This window comes from Brienomyrus brachyistius, chromosome 1 (genome assembly GCF_023856365.1).
Source record: "Brienomyrus brachyistius isolate T26 chromosome 1, BBRACH_0.4, whole genome shotgun sequence".
NCBI lineage: Eukaryota > Metazoa > Chordata > Actinopteri > Osteoglossiformes > Mormyridae > Brienomyrus > Brienomyrus brachyistius.
The window spans coordinates 895,557-910,447 of NC_064533.1; the positions used below are offsets into that span (position 1 = coordinate 895,557).

The 14,891-nt window shown below is 49.2% G+C and overlaps 1 pseudogene; it reads right to left on the minus strand.

Annotated features, from left to right (window-relative positions):
* Positions 1-14,891, minus strand: part of LOC125731441 (forkhead box protein P2-like) — a 112,410-nt pseudogene that overhangs the window by 49,672 nt on the left and 47,847 nt on the right.

Here is a 14,891-nt window from a genome sequence, read left to right on the forward strand (position 1 = left end):
GGAAGCAAACACTCGTGAATACTAACTGACCTACGGCCGCCGCAGCAATTCATGGCAGCAGCAAGCATTTAGCCCGCCTGGGAAAATCTCCCTCCTTCACCCTCCCAGCCCCACTGAGGAAGATTTCTTACACTGAAGGGTGGACCCAGATCGTGGGAATAATATGACAAAATATCCACAAACTGCTATTCGCACATGGAGTAACTGTGTGTAAGTTTAACGCCTCAGTTTAACGCTTCTGAACACAGAGCGCAGGAGGGATTGCGTGCGGAAGCAGGTCCGGCCGCCGCATGATCGCAATCCGCTGACCTGCCCCTGAAACTCTTTGCTGGGTCCCAGAAGGTAAAGCTGAGTTTACCAGTTCTTGGGCCTCATGGGAAATGATGCGGTTCATGGCTGTGCCACTTCTACGAAATTGGAGAGTAATCACAGTACGATGAATTTCACTGTGTGTCCCATTTAGAGTGGAATTCAGCTTAAAAAAATAACGTTACAAGATCGCGGAGGGGCGAGTCCTGGAAGACAGTGACTAAGTCCACACCATGTGTTTCATTTTTATTCTTATATCTCTTTTTATTCTTATTAAATTGAATATATTTTTACAAAAAAAGCCCTCTCCCAGGGACTCATGGGACGGCTGAGTGCGCATGGTGACCTCTTCTGCACAGGCTGAAATATAACAGCCCACGTGACGCTCACGTCTATGCTGCCAAGGAGCAGATGCCCGTGACGTCAGGCAGCCAAGACGACTCGGAGGGCCACTTAAGTGCTGGAATAGAGAGACCCCCCCAGCCAAGAGGGGTCTCCAGTAAAAAACGACGGTCACAAAGCCGCTGCCTCCTGTTAATACGCATGATGGCCACTTGCACATTTCCGAGAAAAGATGGTGTGAAATGCGGGAAGTTATGAACGCAGAAGCTGAGGGTTGGATGATGACCGCGACTGACCTGAATCATGCAGTAAGGTGCAGCCTGGCAGGTCTCCGGCCGCATAAAACACCCATCTGAAGAGTATCACGCTACGCGACTCGAGACTCGTTTAATGGTGAACCTCAGAGATCATCTCAGAGACAGGCACACAAATGAAGGCACACAGTCTCGTACATGCCTGGCCCTCCGGCCTAATCGCCAGACACCCTCTGTCACTTACAACTGCGCCCCCACTGGAATGGTGGAGGTCACAGACATGGGAGGGGTGACGCGGGACATTCTAGGCTCCAGAAGTCTCTATTTCCTGTTTAACAACTTGCATTATAAAAACAACCCGCCTTTGAGAAGTAGGGTGAGTTCCACACCAAAATAGACAAAATTGTCAGGAGAGGGGAAAAAAACATGTGCAGATATTAAGGCACCACAGACCGCTAATGCTAATTATTTCACCGCTGCTCTCATTTCACAGCTATACCTGAAGGAGCGCAAGTCTCAATTTGACGCATATGGCCAAATAGTTAACCTTGAGTGGGGATGGATACAGGGATGGGGGGCACAGAGGTGCTGACTGGCCCCTGGAGTGCACCCTCCCCGGTCACTCACTGACTGAAAACATGTCATTGGCTAATTAACAGATAGGCTACAGTGTATGAATTATGACCCCCTGACCTTGAGGAAACACGTCAACCATATGGGTCGTTGAGGCACACCGCAAGTACGCAGGCAGCCAGGCATATGCACATCAGCCTGTGGCTTCTCAGCTCCAAAGGGCATCACCCAACAGAGAATGACCCCAAATCGGGGCCAAGGGGCGGGGCCAAGGAGTGGCAGGCCTCTGCTTGGCTGATGCGCAGGACGCCCTGCAGCCCGTGCCAATGAGGAGGCTGTTTGTGTTGGAGAAGGGAGGCTCCCAGATGAAAATCCTTTGTTTCTTTTACTGGCGGGGTCCTCCTAAAATAGGGAGCGGCCTTTCAGGGTTCACTTCTCAAGAACACAGTGGCTGTGTTCAGCGGTGGATAACTGGGAAGCGGAGCGGCCAAATCAAACACGGCCGTGGGCCTCAGGAAATAGCTGGGGGGTGGCAGGAGCTCGCATCACTCGGCGGACTGGCCGCTCACCTGCAGTAGACGCTGCTGCTCGCTGTTCTGGGAAGCGTTTGGGCTGGAAGCCCGATGCGGTGGGAGGAGGCGCTCGGCTGCTTGAGGCACCTGGAGGGCAAGAAAAACACACTGACTCAGCTGAAGCGCACCTGTGCCCCTTTGCCTTCTGGGAAGGGAAAAGCCAACAACAAAGAACGTCACATCAGGCAACAAAAAAAAAGTAAGGAGACCGGAAACAGCTTTCCCCAGTTTGGAGACGAAGGTCTGAACCCCAACGAATGCCAGAGCGTTGAAAGCGCCGATGTGAACCTGTGGCGGGACACGGGGGGGCGCTGCTCCACTTAAGTGAAAGCAGATGAGTCCACAGCTAACAGGGAGCCTCAGCAGCGGCGGGGATTTCGGCACATTTAAGTCCCAAAGGCTGACCTTTAAAACATCTCCTTACCACCAGCATCTGCTAAACCATCACGCATCACCAGTCACATTCTGCACAGATTTGATAAAAAATGGGAACAAACTTTAATTACATTTAATTACCAGAAATGTTCTAGCGAGTAACAGCAAAATGATGTTTTAATATTTCTGCTCATTAATTCTAAGTGACTTGCATAAACTTCCAGTTAGGGCACCTCTGAGTTAATATCTGAGTTTTGCTGTCAGAGAGTGACTCGGGGCCTCATGACTGGCAGTGGAATCGGGCAGCTGTGAAAAGCAGTCCTGTGGCCAGACCCCCGAAACTATGGATGCACAAAATCGGAACAAGAAAAAGAATGGCGCCGCTGTTTCTTCGCAGCAGATAAAAACACTCAAGGCAGTCAGCGACACTTTTTTTAAGAATCAAGGGGACTTGTTTCCTTATGGCGCAGCCCGGTATCCATGACAACCGCTGCTTTGACAGGATGTGCATAATACAGCTGGCAGAGCTGTTTGAACTGCCACGCTGGGGCACCCAAGCAAACAAAGGCGGGGGAGCCACCACATCTTAACCCTTGGGGAAAGTGGCTACCCCCCTGATCAATTATGAACAGACACAGCCCCCCCCCCACCCATGATAGAAGCAGGCAGACACTCAATACCAAAAGTAAACAACTGCAAAGCGGTGGAGTCCCCAACAGCACCGACGCGTCTCCCTGGAGAAAGATCCGGTGCCTGGGCACCTCAGCTTGGGGGAGGGAGAAAAATAAACAAGCGTCAAGCTTTAAGGGCAGAAAAAGAAAAGCGTCAGTCTCCGCGCTCTCTTGGCCTTTGGGGTTTGCTTTCCCTCCCACACGGCCTGAGTTGGGTTTCAGCCGTCGATCACGATTATGTGGACAGGGAACGCCGACATAGGTCACTCCCAGCCTCCTCTCCAACTTTCACTCTCTCGCCGAGTCTTGCGTCATTCTGTGGCTATTCTTGCGTAGATTTTCTCAGGGCGACGAAACACGTCCCATAATATTATTACGCAATGAGCCTGGCTTGTGGCCTCACTGCACACAGCCGTCTGGGTGACTCCCACTCACTGTGACTTGCAAAAGTATGAATCCTGGAGCCACAGATAGCAACAGTGACACCTGCTTGCGAAGCTGATCCTGCTGTTTAATGTTTTTGCTACACCAGGGACCTACATGCAAAAAGGCTTCTTTTATTTAATAGCTCAGCAGCTGCAAACATTACCTGAGTATTTTAGTGAAAGCTCAGCTCTTAGCTGCGACCGGACATCACTTCTGATGCTCTGTGTTAATGCCTTCAATGGACACCCCGGTATAAACACTTACTCTTGAAATGAATTATCTACGGTGCAGCGTCGAAGGGACATGGACAGCGGCACTCAAACCTGAACTTCGGCCATGTTTCAATTCCCTTCTGGTGTACCATGTGACCGCCACCCATCTGATGCGTGATCATGGACCAGCCCGAGCGCGTCCCTCCACTGCAGTGGTGGGCTCAGCCCCAGCCTTCTAGCACTGAGACTAATTCACAACAATGTGGTGTAATTCAGTGTGACACGAACCACTGACACAGAGCTAATTCTCATCCGCACTTGAATGCCAGGGCCAAGGTCTGCCTCTCAGGAAGGTTTGTGCAGAAAATCCCATCGTGTGCTTTAGCTGCATTGACAGGAAGTTTGTAAAAGTCACAGCAGAGAGACGTTCTACCAAATTGAAGCAAAAAGATTCATCACTTTTTTGTCAATGACGTCAGGAATATTTTTTGTCAGGAAAAAAGGCAGAGAGAAAAGAAAAACTGCATGTGGCAACCTAATATCCCACAACTAGACAGTCCAGATTTAGGACACCACTCTAATAAGCAATACAAGAATGTCCCAATACAAACCAGTTCAAGTAAATGGGAAAACAACAGCACACCTCAAAAGCCGTTCATTCTCTCTATACTTCAGACCAGTCTGTGCTGTCCAGGTCAGTTTCATTCCCATAAATGGCCCAGAAATGCTGCCAAAGTCCCGCGAACATGTGCAGAGCAATCGTGGCATAGCGGCAGCAGGATGCATGCAGGAACAGTGGAGCGTGACACATTCTCGACGGGCCGGAACCACTCGGCGTAATGTAAACATCTCGGCACTCAGGAGCACACCCGACGCCGATATCCATGGTGGAATCGGGCCTTTCCGGAAAAAGAAGTGGATCTGTCGTAACTGGTTTGCGAGAGCTGAGGTCGGGGGTGAGGTGACGAGGGGAGAAGCCAGGATGTTTGTGCAGGGCCCGACTGGAGAGCTTCACTGGGCCAGAGTGGCTGGCTTTGGCTGATGGACTGGAGTTGATCAGGGTCCCCTATGAAAACACCTGGGCGACCATGACAAGGCCGGTGAGGACCCCAGCGGCCAGCCCCTAACAGGAAGAGGCTACGTCCCACTGTGAGGTTCCCTCTCAGCCACTCCCATTATTCTGCCCTACAGATGGAAAGCCGTGTCTGAAGCGAATCCATTGATATTTCACTTTAGCAAAGCCCACCAGTGTGCGAGTGTGTGGGTTAGGAAGGTTACTGGTTCAAATCCTGTGACTGGCAGATTAATCATATCACTGCCGCGCCTTTGAGCAAGGTCCTTAATCCCAACTGCTCCAGGGGTGATGGATAAATGTCTGACCCCAAGCTTTTCTCTCACCTGAATGTCTGTGTGTATCTCAGGAGGATAATATGGGACATGCTAAGAATGAAATTTCAGTTGTATTTCTTCCTGTACAATGTTAATAAATTAATTCTATTTGTATTCCATGAACATTGCAGAATCACTTGACTGCTGTAACATGTCCCTGTCTGGCAGTCAGCAAAGGTCAGGAAACCTACATCCTGCAAGACAAGGGACTGTATAAAGACACAAGCAGCAGTGAAGCAAACCAAGCCATTGCTGGCTTTCTGTGTCCATGATGATTGCGTTGCTGGCTGGATGATAAATTCCAGGTACATCAGATGGCTTAGTACTGTGCTGCGTTAGCGAGGGACAGAGGAAATGGAAGCCAGGAGAGCGGGAAGAGGAAGAAGCCGTTTCCCAGGACTCTGAGTCTGAGAGAGCTGAACTGTGACTTAATACAAGTCACTGGCACGGCCAAGCACTCAGTGAGCGGTTTATAGGCTCCTGAATGAACATCCACAGGACGCATCATCACCCAGCAGACGGGTGAAGGTGTCCCCAGCATTCTGCAATGACTATTCTTATCATTAGGAGTACTAACGCCAGTAGTACCAGTAGGATCGTTATTGCTGACTGCCATGCCGTGCTTATCGCTGTCATGCCTACGATGTCTCTTCCTCTCTTCCCTCCATCTTTTTCAGGCATTCCCATCCTTTCCAGCACAGACTCTCCTCATTTCGTGCCCAAAAATAAGACTGCGCTGTTTCGCTTGAAAAATAACATAATGCTGTCGTAAAGAATGGCTTCTGAAAATAGACACAGGGCTGACATGCTCTCTACTGCCGGCTCTTTTTTTCTTAGCTGTGGAAGTCAGACATAACAGAGGGCAGAAGAGAGAGAACAAATAAACTCGGGGATGCCGGGAAGAACATTCGTGGCAAACCCAAATTAACTCGTCTGCACTCAAAACGCCCAGTTCACAGTGGTGATAAATGAGGCTCCGCTGAAAAATGGCGGGCCTTTCTGTGCAGGAAATCCGCACTCCAGCAACGCGTTGCTTGGAACTGGGGGAAATGGGACTCGACTTTTTGCCAAACAGTCAAACACCGATGGTGAGAGCTGGAAGAGGAGCCTGGGGATGGATGAACATGTGCTGGGAGACAGTCCTTTTCCGGCCGTTTATTGATTTCCAAAACTGAGAATCCCGGCAAGAGGAGTGTAACAGGCAACCATAACAATTTTCTCCACTGTGTTGATTTGCTTCATTGATTTGATTTACAATCATGCCCAGTGGCCCAGACTCAGGTGCTAATGACAAAGAACAAATAAAATCATGTATGCCCCCCCCCCCCCCCCCGCCAAAGTGGCATGCCATTCTTGATGAACCACGTGATGAATTCGGCCATTTACACCCCATGCTGAAACTGCATGGACAAGGCTGGGGGGGGCTGGGCCAGGCCCGGAGGGCAAGGGGAGCACAGTGGGGCTGCTGTGTGAGGAGGTCGTTCGCTCAGACTCGGACGGGCCAGAATAAACACGTCAAGCTGGGCTCGGAGCCAGTCTGACTTCCACTGTAAACCGACACACTTCCAGCCTGCGGCACAAACGCTTATCAAAATATTTATTTTTACTATACAAGAGAACTTTTGTCAAGTTGGCTTCAGTCATCTGCCTGAGGCTATGTTCCCCCTTGTCATCTATCGCTGTTGATATTTCATCTTAATGAAAAATAAATGTTATATAACAAAACTGAATCTGCATATATATTAGTTAAACATGTCATTAAAGTTAGTGTTTTCCGTCATCCTGAGCCCGGTACTGTAACTACGTGGACATACGGAAACTTCCTCTGGAAACCTGCTGTATCTCCTGCTGTTTTTGTCACACTGTAAAAATGCCTTGTTCTCCTGGCTTAAGCAAATTCTGCCCGTTCAATTCCCGCATATCACAACCACTAGATACAGTGATTCTACGATGTTTGAAAGTTGCTTTTTTTACCTACTAGTAATAAAGAAAATGCTTCAGAGGTCCCAAATACATTTTAAGGCTGTGAAATGTATATGCAGGTATTTAATTACAAAAATAATATTTGAGCTAGTTTTTTTCTGCTGGCTTGTCTGCAGGGATGTCAGTGCTCTACACTTCAAAATACACATAATAATTTTACTTCTACTGTACTCTATTTTTTCACAGATATCTGAGATTTTGAGGTATTTTTGTTTTGTGCCTCAGATGTTCCTCCTGAAGGAACATGGACCTTCACCTGTGTGAAATGTCCTCAGAAGATCTTCCCGCTCAGGAACTCGGAGCTGCTTCCAGGGGACACACCACCAAGAGAGGTGTGATTCCATGGCTTTCCGCTACCCTAAGAGGCGATGAGGAACATCCCTGACAGAGCCAAGCACAGCAGCCAAAGCGAGGAGAACAAAGACTGTTTGTGGAGAACCGCTATTACCAGCAAGACATTGTGACACGGAACAGAGAAACACCGACCCAAGGCTGTGAAAGTGACAACAAAGGGGGAAAATGAGAAAGAACAGAGAGTCTAAAGAGTCTGAGGCCCGTAAGAAGTGCACAGCTCATGGTGGGGGCCAGTGAGCCAACAGCAGGGCAACCGGACATCAGCCAAGCTTTCATACATTCAGCAGAACACCAGCGGGTACAGCACAGACAGCAGGGCAACAGTGGCAAAAATCTGGAACGATGACATCATGTTCATGGGCTCTCAGGTGAGAACCCAGGATGGCCAGCCTCACCTGTGATCGCTGGATCCTCCACCTGCAGGACTCAAAGCAGACGTTACAGGTCTGCAGACAGGGGCCAGTGGGTTAAATCTGTAAACTTCTGGTTTGAGTTAACCTGCATCTCTTAATGAACATTACAAGCAAAGTTTCCTCTTCATGTATTCAATAATTAAACAACTGAGAGGTACTAAAGGAATTGGAGGCTTGGTCAATTTCTTATGGTCTGATGACCAACTTTCTAACAAAATCAGTACCGGGGGTGACAAAGAATGGGGGTGAGGCTGGTTCTATCCCAGTTGGTGCCCCATACCTGAAAGAGGGCGTAGCCTACTGACTGTGACTTCCCCCAGGCTGATGGATATGACTTACCCAAGATCACGGAAAGGTAACAGCTTCTGTATCTGTCCAAAGCGTCGCAAATGCACCTTACAACAAGCTGCCTGCGTTTTCCTGCGTTGCCTCTCGTGTTGCAGTGCCGTCAAAAACACAATATATTACATTGTTTTATTTAGGAGAGACTTTTGACCAAAGCGATGCGTAAGTAAGGCAAATAGCACATCACAAGCGTACGGCTTTCGAGGAGTCAGCTAGGCTGAGCTCCCAGTGACGGCCCAGGTACAGGGTAAGCAAGACTGGAGAAGAAGCAACACAACATCTAACAAAGCAAGAACATAAGAAGGCTATTCAAGTACCAGAAGTGCAAAATTAATAACATTCAGGGAACATAAAGAGGTATCTTAATAGCAGGGGAATTCCTGGAACAGATGTGTCTTGGGGCGTTTCTTGAAAGTGCGAAGGGAGTCTGATGACCGGACGTGGTTTGGCAGCTCATTCCCCCAGTGGGGACCAGTGTGGCGTGACGGACCGTCGCTATGCGCTCACACTCTCCTACCTCATCTCCAGTGTGGCGTGACGGACCGTCGCTATGCGCTCACACTCTCCTACCTCATCTCCAGTGTGGCGTGACGGACCGTCGCTATGCGCTCACACTCTCCTACCTCATCTCCAGTGTGGCGTGACGGACCGTCGCTATGCGCTCACACTCTCCTACCTCATCTCCAGTGTGGCGTGACGGACCGTCGCTATGCGCTCACACTCTCCTACCTCATCTCCAGTGTGGCGTGACGGACCGTCGCTATGCGCTCACACTCTCCTACCTCATCTCCAGTGTGGCGTGACGGACCGTCGCTATGCGCTCACACTCTCCTACCTCATCTCCAGTTTGGCGTGACGGACCGTCGCTATGCGCTCACACTCTCCTACCTCATCTCCAGTGTGGCGTGACGGACCGTCGCTATGCGCTCACACTCTCCTACCTCATCTCCAGTGTGGCGTGACGGACCGTCGCTATGCGCTCACACTCTCCTACCTCATCTCCAGTGTGGCGTGACGGACCGTCGCTATGCGCTCACACTCTCCTACCTCATCTCCAGTGTGGCGTGACGGACCGTCGCTATGCGCTCACACTCTCCTACCTCATCTCCAGTGTGGCGTGACGGACCGTCGCTATGCGCTCACACTCTCCTACCTCATCTCCAGTTTGGCGTGATGGACCGTCGCTATGCGCTCACACTCTCCTACCTCATCTCCAGTGTGGCGTGACGGACCGTCGCTATGCGCTCACACTCTCCTACCTCATCTCCAGTGTGGCGTGACGGACCGTCGCTATGCGCTCACACTCTCTTACCTCATCTCCAGTGTGGCGTGACGGACCATCGCTATGCGCTCACACTCTCCTACCTCATCTCCAGTGTGGCGTGACGGACCGTCGCTATGCGCTCACACTCTCCTACCTCATCTCCAGTGTGGCGTGACGGACCGTCGCTATGCGCTCACACTCTCCTACCTCATCTCCAGTGTGGCGTGACGGACCGTCGCTATGCGCTCACACTCTCCTACCTCATCTCCAGTGTGGCGTGACGGACCGTCGCTATGCGCTCACACTCTCCTACCTCATCTCCAGTGTGGCGTGACGGACCGTCGCTATGCGCTCACACTCTCCTACCTCATCTCCAGTGTGGCGTGACGGACCGTCGCTATGCGCTCACACTCTCCTACCTCATCTCCAGTGTGGCGTGACGGACCGTCGCTATGCGCTCACACTCTCCTACCTCATCTCCAGTGTGGCGTGACGGACCATCGCTATGCGCTCACACTCTCCTACCTCATCTCCAGTGTGGCGTGACGGACCGTCGCTATGCGCTCACACTCTCCTACCTCATCTCCAGTGTGGCGTGACGGACCGTCGCTATGCGCTCACACTCTCCTACCTCATCTCCAGTTTGGCGTGATGGACCGTCGCTATGCGCTCACACTCTCCTACCTCATCTCCAGTGTGGCGTGACGGACCGTCGCTATGCGCTCACACTCTCCTACTTCATCTCCAGTTTGGCGTGACGGACCGTCGCTATGCGCTCACACTCTCCTACCTCATCTCCAGTTTGGCGTGATGGACCGTCGCTATGCGCTCACACTCTCCTACCTCATCTCCAGTGTGGCGTGACGGACCGTCGCTATGCGCTCACACTCTCCTACTTCATCTCCAGTTTGGCGTGACGGACCGTCGCTATGCGCTCACACTCTCCTACCTCATCTCCAGTTTGGCGTGATGGACCGTCGCTATGCGCTCACACTCTCCTACCTCATCTCCAGTTTGGCGTGATGGACCGTCGCTATGCGCTCACACTTTCCTACCTCATCTACATCTATCACTGAATCAAGGATGTAAATGAAAGAGGCAAAAAAAATTCAGTTTCATGTAGAAGGAGCCTTGGTTATTAGATGTAATTTCTCCACTGCGGCTCTCACTTGGACATTCCCTGACAGAAACTGATTTCTGCACATCTTTTCCATGGAACGGCACAACTTTGACATGTGTACCAGGCACAGTGATTGCTGTTTAAACCTGAACAACACAAACGGAAAGCTTCATGGAAAAGAGTGTAATTCATGCTAAGGGTCACATGCTCAACTGACCAAAAGTTGTAGAATCACTAAAATAAACAAACAGGAAGAGCCTCACAAATGACCTGTCAGTGCTACAGATAGTGTGTGACTCGGCAGGTCAGGCTGCTGTCAGCAGGTCACCGGTTCAAATCCCAAAGTTTACAGAATGATGTTACCATTCAGCCCCAGAGCAAGGCCCCTAATCCATAAACACTCCCAAAGCTAACTGACCCTGCTTTCTGCACTAGCTAAAGCCTTAGTTTCAGTGGCTGTTTCAGCAGGCTTGGCCCCCAGTTATTGTCTTTATGTAACAAAACAGGCAACGGGCTCAGTACTCAAAGTGTGACAGCAGGGACAAACCCCCACGGTCAAAGGTGCAGACCTCTTCTGAGACCACAAAGTGTCTCACACCGGAATCTAACTTCATAAGGTCCATATGAGCACATGTGGGAATCTAAAGCACATAATTAGCAAAAAATGTTCTGTGTGAATGTTAAAAAGAAGTGAACAGAAAATAAATTTCACTTTGCTAAGTACTACAGTCGGTGATGTATGCATTGGTACATAAGCTGAAAGAGGAAATGATGTGGGATCCTTGTGTTTATACAGCATGGTACTCAGGTGAGAAAATAAACGGGGAGAGGTGAGAGGGGCAGAGATCAAGGTGAGTGTTTAGTCTGAAGATCGGATGGAGCTGGTGAGATGGTGCGATTGGCAGACTGTGTGGCCTGTCATCAGCACTCAGTATATACAAGAACATTCAGGTCAACCATCCATATATAAAAAAGACCCCCTTCAGCAAACGGACACAGTCTGGAGGCCATTTTATAACCTTTGCCTCTAAATGCACTGTATTCGGTTCACGGCCCCAACCCGGTCTTCATCTTCCTGGATTAGCAGACAATTATGGCACTAAATGAAAATTCCAGAAAATCTTTGGTCACTCCATGTTTATCTATCAGTGAGGTGTTTACTTTCATAGCAAAGCAAGCCCCCCCCCCCGACACTCAGGGGAAGCTTTCTGGGTTCAGACAGACCTCCACACCCAAAAGCACATATTACCACATGAGTCCAGGCCCCAGAGCCAGAAGCTCCTGGCGGAGGAGAGGTGGGGCCACCCATGCTTGCGAGCCATGGAAACACTTCTGGAGAGGTGAGCGAGTATCATGTTTTTAAACCGGACAGTGAGAAGGAATACAACACCCCCTGCCCCCAAAAAACCAGAAGAATCAAAAAGCAGCAAAGACGCAGCATGAGACCATTCTCCTGAGAACATACTCCTGAGAACATACTCCTGAGAACAAAGAGTGGCGTGATGCTGGCCAACAGGATGGTGGCATATTCACAAGATATTTCTTGGTTGTAGTAATACATGGTGCATGGTTAAACCACACTTCTAAGCAATTTGTAAAATAAGTATTCTGTAATTCCTTCCATTCTTACTGATCCATAACACTTAACTGTGTCTGATCTCCAAGCCCAAGCTGAGCAAAGAGCACAGGTGTAAATGGCCATCTGTCACCCATGTCACCCACATGACAAATTACCCCCCTAAACTTGCAGTAAGAGGAGATCAGTCTCTGGCATCGCTGTGGAGAATTTCTAGCCCACTCTTCTCTACAGAATTGTTTTAATTCAGCCACATTGGAGGGTTTTCGACTGTGAACTGCCCATTTAAGGTCCAACTGCAACATCTCAGGTCCAACTCAGGACTTTAACTAGGCCACACTCCAAAACCTTAAGTTTGATTTTTATCCAGCCACTCAGATTTAGACTTGCTCTTATGCTTCAAGTCCATTGTGCCTGAGTGTCAAAAATCATGGACCGATGATGAACATTCTCCTTCAGCACTTTCTGGTAGATGGCTGAATTCATGTGTCCTTCAGTTATGGCAAGTCACCCTAACCCTGAAGCAGCAAAGCGTCTCCACACCATCACTCTCCATCCACCATATTTCACTGGGCATGATGTTGTGTGTGGAAAGCTGTGTTAGCTTTACACCAGATGTAGTAGGACCCATGTCTTCCGAATTACGAGTTACGCTCGTCAGTCCACAGTACATCCTCTCAAAAGTGTCTGGGGTAATCAAGGGTTTTTTTTTTGTAAATGTTACATGAGCCTTCATGTTCCGCTTGTTTAGCAGTGTGTCAGGGTCTATACCTGTCCATCTCTGCCTTTCATGTCTCTTCCCTCTTTTGGCAAGCAGGTGTCACTGACCATCCTGTTCCCGCCTCTGCTTCAGCACTAGACCCTTGTGTGTTTTCCCTGCTTCAAGGATTATTGCATGGCCCAATGGTTTGAGCAATAACATAGAGGCAATTACCAACCTCATTGGTTTAATCAGTTATTTGGAATTCTGTTCTCCAATGTTTTATTAAATGTTAACTTTTCTGTCCAAGATGTGCCCTGTTTGTGTCCTGTTTGATTTTGCTCTACTCCATGCCCCGGGTCCATGACAGCAGTGGTTTTTGCCCTGCGATTCTCCCAGACACACAAATTTTTCCCAGTGTCTTTCTAATGCTGGAGTCATGAACGTGGACATTAAGTGACCTGAGAGAGAGGTCTGCAATTCCTTAGATCTGAGGTCTGCTGAAGCTTTCCTGATGAGTATTCTATGCAGTCTTGGAATGATTCTGCTAGTTCCCACCGTTCAAAGTGTTTTCCTTTTGGTCATGATGGCTCTTGCGGTGGTCCGCTGGAGCCCAAGGACTTTACAGAGTGCTTTGTACCCCTTTCCTGACTGATATTCAGGATTTCCATGATGAGGAAGATCCTCAGCAACGCAGCTACACATCTGCATAGCCCCGGCCTTCCTTTGCAAGATCAGCCACCCTCCAGCTCCTAAGGCACTCCTCAGGAATGCAGCTACACATCTGCATGGCCCCGGCCTTCCTTTGCAAGATCAGCCACCCTCCAGCTCCTAGTGCATCTAGCTAAGGGTCTGTGCGACTATTAATAATCATGGTAGCCATCTATTCATCTTGTAATGTTACAGAGATACGAGAAACCAATGAGGACACCAGTGATCTGGTGTAATGTGATGCTCATTACGGTCTAATTCTCCCATTTAGAGGCCTGCCACTTAGTCTGGCCAGAGACTCTGGAAAGCACTGACATCCAGGCGAACTGTAGTGTCCATGTGCATAAATTTGGCCAATTCTCCACTTCCCTTGGCCAGATGTGACCTTTGGCCTCTTAATTAAATACTCAGCAGCAATTGCATGTTTCTCAGGCTTCAAACTTCACTGGAGTTTTACAGGTAGTTGCACCATTTACTGTATCTTAATTATCAATCAATACTTGCATAAAACGGCATAAAACCAGTTTGGGTATGACGAATTTTAATCACATACTTCAAATGTTAGAAGAGCTCTTGAATGTCCTACAGATCAGACCACGCCTTTTCTTGTTTCTTGGTCTGAAATATTTGAAGGAAATCCTCGTAGCAAATTAGCCATGGGAGTGGGGGTGTCTCTCCACTAAAATACTCAAGAGGTCTGTTAGAAATGTGCAAAATTAACTGACCCCCTAACAATACTGCAGATGGAGTCCATGCAAAGCATCTCCTCAACACAGACTTTCTACCCTCCATATAGTGGCAGATTGACACACCTCGTCCCCAGAGAGTTGGGAGGGAATAGAGCCATCCAAAGCTTGCACCGTAAATCCCACCCCCTCCCCCACCTCATATAACAGATCACATCACATCACTGGAGAACATGCCGTGGCAGTAGAGTAATGGAAGATAAAAGAAAAACATAAAGTGTTTTGTCTAGCTGGAAGATGGATGTGGGCCGTGATGTCAGTCTTGTTGCGTATCTCTGGTATCATCAGAGGGGACTATGAGTCTATGTGTCAATCGTGACACAGTTTTGGGAAGCAAGCGTGAAATTTCACATGATAAATAATCAGGGGCTTTTATCTGGAGTCACCAATGAGGGAAAATTACGTCATGAGGATACAGAGCGATCTGCTGCTTTCAGTGTTCCTGCCACACCTCGGCCCCTTTAACAACAGCAGTGTAGAGTATTCACCACAAACGACGAGCATCTGTACCATGTCTCTGCGTACCTGACAACAGCCATCACCTTGAAATACGAAC